Below are 6,267 nucleotides of genomic sequence, written 5' to 3'. Positions count from 1 at the left end.
CATTACTCTCTACGCTGGTAAAAGATTATTAAATAAAAATTTTGAGTAGATATATTCAGAGCATATGCAAGTTAAGGTGCTATAGATTAACAGATTTAAATGCTAAGAATCCGCCGGCGGACAATTAAAGTCGCTAGAGATATTTTTATATGTTAAAGAAATAAGAAAATTTTATTGAGATGAACCTTTGGAAGCCAATTAATTTTGGTATCAGTGAAACAGTAATCTTATAATAAAAATAGAGAATATGATAACTCTCAAATATGTAAACACGCATGGAAAAATTAACATAGGGTTCAATGGAAATAATCAAGTATAGTTCTAAAAGAAATAGATGGAAAAAAGAGGAAAATTTAAAATGCCCAATGAGACCAATTGCATCGCAAAATTCCTCAACAGAATGTAAGAGTATCTAGTAAGAGAAATTCATAATAAAAGAGGAAATTAATAAAAAGTAAATACCACTATTAGTAATAGACTTCAAGCCTATTTAAATTTATGCACTTTATTGCAATTAAAAATGAACAGATCATTTTAAACACAAATATTTCTCAGCATAAAAGATTAAAAAGGTGAAAACACCTAACGAATCAAGAATTTGAAATTTCTTTGAGTATAATTATTTGGATGAGTTTGATCAAAAAACCTCAACTTTAATATTATGTTAACAAGGACATCCTATATGCCACTAATATCACAAAAAAATATATGTGAAGAAATCATTTCGAAATAATATTATGCACGTGACATTTTTCTAATAATATTTAGTGCCCAAGAGGTGATAGACTTTCAAAATTCAACCTCTAACCGATCATTTGCTGGACCGATTTCAAACTTCCAATATTCCAAAAAAAAAATATATGTTGTGATGGGATCCTTGTCCTTTTTTGTGGGCGGCTGGCCTATAGGAAATACAATAAAATAAAAAACATAAGTTTGGTATGAAACTCTACAAATTATGTACAGAAAATGGTAACACCTTCAACCTGAAAGTTTAACTGTGAAAAAGACATAACATAGCAAGGTACTTCAGCGTCATCTTCAATTATTATGTCATTGATGGATGGACTCTTCATTTTGGGTAGACTACTGTATACAGACAATTTTTGTACAACTGTCCACTTAGCTCACCAGCTTTTAGGTAGATCAACACATTTAATATGGTAGGCTTAGATTCATTAGAAAATTAAACCCTAAAGATTTTATGAAAGCAAAGATAAAGAGAAATGAAGATATTGTATGAAAAAGTAACACTGGAGTAGTTGTACTAAAGTGGAAAGATAAAACAGATTTCCTAATCCTTAGCAAAGTGCACACAAGATAAAACAGTGGAGGTTCAGGATAAAAATAATACGCTTCTAGAAAAATCGCAAGCAGTGAACAATAATAATAATTGTAAAGCACTTATTATTATTTTCGGCTTAAATCATATCTATGCATGACGAAGAGATATTAAATGGTACTGCTAGGCTAGCGGTTAAACTTCTCACTAGCTCAGCACTGATAAATGGATTTATTTTGTATAAAGCTATAACTAAAAATAACATAAGAGGTTAGTCTTTGTATGTGGGTATATTTTATTTTATAAAAACCCTTAAAAGTGGCAAAATTACAAGCACGAACGTTTTCGGAACAACTGTTCCCATCATCAGGTTAAAATACCTAAAATAAGTATAAACCATTTAATTACAGCAAACGTGGTTTAAAATTCTGACTAAGGTTAAAAAAAAAACAATAAAATGGTTATAACTTACAGGTTACCATGCCTGAGCCACCAAAATATTTGGGTAAAAACCCTTTAAAATGTAATGTGTTACCAAAGATTGTACATGTTGTTGATAATATTATATGATGTTTAATATTTTAATTAGATTTTACTTCAGGTAACATACACCCATGCTTAAGTGAGTTCCAGTGTCGCCGGAGAGTAAACCTCTTCAAACGAACTACGAGCTGGCAACTGATTGATAAAATACCCATGAACGGTGTCAAAAACAAAATGTCAATGAACCATGAAACAGTGTTAGTTAAACATTATATTACTACAGCCAAAAGATTAAAAAACTTTAATGATGTTAAAATGATAACAGCAATCCAGGTGTTGGGATTTAAAAATTTTTCTATAATTATTTAATATTGGATATAAAAGATGTAAATTACTGGTGTTGTTTAAGGTCATGTTTAAGAGGATGACGTATGCATTAGGCAGCTTATGTTACTCTTTATCGTATGGAGTGTGTTCTAAAAGGTGTAATTTGTGAAGAATTAGCTGAAATATATGGAAATGTCCTTTTATGTTGCTTACATCTAGGACAAGGAAAAATAAATAGTATATATTTTGTAGCTAATGTAAGACTTCGTATGTAGATAAAATTGTTTAATACTGCTTGTAATCGTAAAAATTTTTAATATAAGTGAGTCCAATAGATTGAGAAAAGGGATTGAAAATCTTCCGGCTGAAGGAATTAAAGTTATAATATATGTGATTAAATTTAAAAATTTGGAAAGACTGAGATCCTCAGAGACTTGGCAGGAATAAAAGTAAATGGAATGACTAAAGAATAAAGGAGAGTGGGTTAAAGGGAAATGAATGAGTTAATCAAACAAAATTAGAGATGATAGAGGTCCTTCATGCTTAAAGCATCTAGCACCCTGAACAAAATATATTTTGGTTATATTAAATTCGATACATAAAAGCCTGAAATTTTATTTGTGAGTATGGGTGTACTAAGTTGTTGACTAAGAGAGGGGGGGAACAATGGTTGATTAAGGGTTTAGGGTAAAGTGGGAGAAAGTGAATTCTGATGAATTGCTGGATTGTGTTTAAATGTTTACTGAGTTTAGAACTAATGAGTGGATGGTAGATATATGAAAAGACAGAGAACTAGCAAAAGAAAAAAGAATGGACAGTAATATGATGTGAACGTGAAGATTGTAAAATAATGAATAGTGAGGCATAAAAGATATGATGTTAACAATAGGGGGCTGAAAAATTCTTTTGGAGGGAGTGTTGTGACAGTAGTGTAGAGAGAATGGTTGTTTAAAAAGCAACAATTATTGAGAAGGATTAAGGTGTTGCCGTTTATAAAAATAACATGTACTCGCTTCCGGCGGCGTACACATACTAAAATTAGAACGATACAGAGAATATTAGCATAGCCCTTGCACAAGGATGACACGCTAAATGCGTTCCACGTTTTTAAAAATTCCTATCACTATGGAAACAACCCATAACGATTCCTATCCAAAAAAGGCGATCAATCCCTAGATACGCTAAACTCATACAGACCCATCTCTCTCTTATCTGTACATTATGTAAATTTCTAGAAAAAATGGTTATTAAAACATTACTTTGGTATCTTGAACAAAATAAAATCTTCGACCAATTTCAGTCAGGCTTCAGACCAAAATCAATGCACCATGGAAAATCTTGTACTTTTGCAATCAACAATTGTGACTGCGCTATATAAAAAAAATGAAGTCATTGCAATTTCCCTTGACATCGAAAGCGCATTTGACTCTATACCGATTTCTGTGATAATAAACAAACTAAATCAGAACAAGTTATCCGGTAATATATATTCGTTTATAAAAAATTTTTTCACAGAGCGATCCTTTAAAATAATTACTAATGAAAAAACTTCCTCACAACACACAAGGACAAACGGTCTCCCACAAGGGTCTGTTCTGAGCAGCACACTATTTCTCCTTAGTATTAACGATTTCAGTTCATTGATAAACGACCCTGTACAATACGGAATATATGCTAACGACATAATATTATTCTGTCATGGAAAGGTCATATCCAGCACAAATACTTTACTACAAAATAGGCTAAGTAAAATAAACAACTGGGCCAGTCAATCCGGCCTTAACTTCTCCCCATCCAAATCCAAAATTATTCATTTTACCAGAAGACAAAACACGCAATCTTCAACCATTACTCTGAATGGAAATTTTCTCCAAGTAGTAGAACAATTAAAGTTTCTTGGCATTATTTTCGATAACAAACTTTTCTGGAGATCACATATTCGAGAACTTAAGGATAAATGCCTTCAAATAATGAATCTCCTTAAATCACTAGCTCATTATAGTTGGAGAGCCGATGAGGAAACACTACTAAAATATATCGAGCTCTTATTCGCTCCAAACTTGGTAGTATTCTCTACATGTCATCAAGTAAATCACTACTACGTTTACTAAATGTGGTCCAAAATACTTCCCTTTGACTTTGTTTAGGAGCATTCCGATCCAGTCCGGTGGAAAGCATTCATGTAAAATATTTCAAACCTTCGCTTCATCTAAGACGACAACAACTTCTACTGCTCTTTTTTGCTAGAGTTTCAGCAAATCCCACAAATCCCACAAGAAACCTGATCTGTAATAGACAATTACCAGTTATTGATAATCCTAGAATGGTACCCGTTTACTATACAGATGTTAATTCCTTATTTAGATATCAATCTGTTGTCGACCATCCCTTTCACGGTCCCTTAAACTGCTCCATGGATATATAAACTTCCAAATTTCAATATCGAATTATCCAAATATATTAAAAATGAAATATCACCTTCCATTATCAAATAAAGATTTTACAAAATATTACATTAATGCAACTTCGATAAGATCCTTTACTCAGACGCATCTAAGACTGAAGAAGGTCTTGGCTGTGCTGTTACAACGACTACAACCACCGTCAACTTGTTTCGACTCTCCAGCAATTGCAGTATTTACACTGCTGAACTGTATGGAATACTACAAGCGGTGAAAACTCCACTCAACGATGATAAAAACTATAAGCAACTCTGTACGGACTCTCTGTCCTACATGCAGTCCATAAGAAACGTACATTCTGTCCACCCCAATAGTTTAAGAAATCCAGAGTATATGTAATACCCTTTAAACTAATGAAATTACAGTACCAATATTGTAGGTCCCATCACACCTTGGTATTCCAGATAGCCGAAAAAACCGATCAAGCAGCAAAACAAGCATGTTCTCTTAACGTAAAAACAGACATTCAAACATTATCAGATCTAAAGAGAACATTCAAACATAAAATAATGGACCTTTGGAATGATCATTGTAAAAGAAGCAATATCAAGTTAAGCGTTCTACAACCAAACATTTTCTACCACCAGCTCCTACCAATGAAAAGAAAGGAAAAATCCATCATTCAAAAATTGAGAATAGAGCACACCACGCCTTACACATGAACACCTAATGAATTGCAGTAATCAGTTTTTGTGCTAGAACTGCAACACCATGACTTCCGTAACACATGTACTTCTTGATTGTCAACACTACCTAGCGGCTAGAAGAAAATACAATCTTGGTAACAACATAAAAAGACATACTTATCTCAAACAGCAGCAACTATGAAAATGTATTAAACTTTTTAAAAAACACAAAGATGATGAAGAAGATCTTAGCTTTATGCTTAGAAAACTAGAAGAAGAATATAAAAACAACGGAATGGAAATAAACTTAGAGAAAACCGAATACCTAACAACAGAAAACAAGGATATGAGAAACCTAGAGATAGACGAGGGAAGACAAATAAATGGAACAGATAAATTCAAGTATTTAGGAACCATAATATCGAACCAGGGAACAACAGAAGAAGATATAAACAACAGACTGAGACAAACAAGAAACTGTATAAGACAGCTAAACTCAGTGTTGTGGGATAAGACCATTACGATAAAGACAAAAAAGAGAATATATAACACCCTGACAAGAAGTATCCTGACATATGGGTCCGAAAACTGGACAATAAACAAGAGAAATAGAGGTAGAATAAGAGCAGTAGAAATGGAGTTCCTGAGGAGAAGCTGTAGACTTACAAAAAGAGACAGAATTGAAAACGCAGAGATTAAGCGGAGAATGGGAGTGCAATCAGACATAATCGACTATATAGAGGAGAAGTGACTATCCTGGTACGGCCACGTCAGAAGAGCGGACAGAGGACGCTGGATAAACAAAATCACAGAATGGAGCCCGATTGGAAGAAGAAAGAGAGGAAGACCCCGAAGGTCATTCAGAGATGAAATCGACAAGGCTATGGAGAAAAGAACCCTGCGAGATGGAGACTGGAATGACATGGAAAATTGGAGAAAACGGTTGAGTGAAGGAAGACAGTGAAAACTGTGAAAACTGTGAAAATCCTTAGTAGTAGTAGTAAAAAACACAAAGTTATACAATTTAATTTAAAACAAAATGTATTATAAAAATGTATTGTAACTAATTTGTACCCAATGTAAAGTA

General features: G+C 33.1%; 1 non-coding gene across 1 annotated transcript; it reads left to right on the top strand.

Annotated features, from left to right (window-relative positions):
- Positions 1-3,097: 3,097 nt before the first annotated feature.
- LOC140431525 (U6 spliceosomal RNA) lies at positions 3,098-3,201 on the top strand. The gene has a single exon (XR_011949692.1). It is a non-coding gene; the product is annotated as a U6 spliceosomal RNA (small nuclear RNA).
- Positions 3,202-6,267: the final 3,066 nt, after the last annotated feature.

Source organism: Diabrotica undecimpunctata, unplaced genomic scaffold (assembly GCF_040954645.1).
Source record: "Diabrotica undecimpunctata isolate CICGRU unplaced genomic scaffold, icDiaUnde3 ctg00001294.1, whole genome shotgun sequence".
In the NCBI taxonomy this organism is placed as follows: Eukaryota; Metazoa; Arthropoda; class Insecta; order Coleoptera; family Chrysomelidae; genus Diabrotica; species Diabrotica undecimpunctata.
This window is presented reverse-complemented; position numbering and strand designations above follow the sequence as displayed.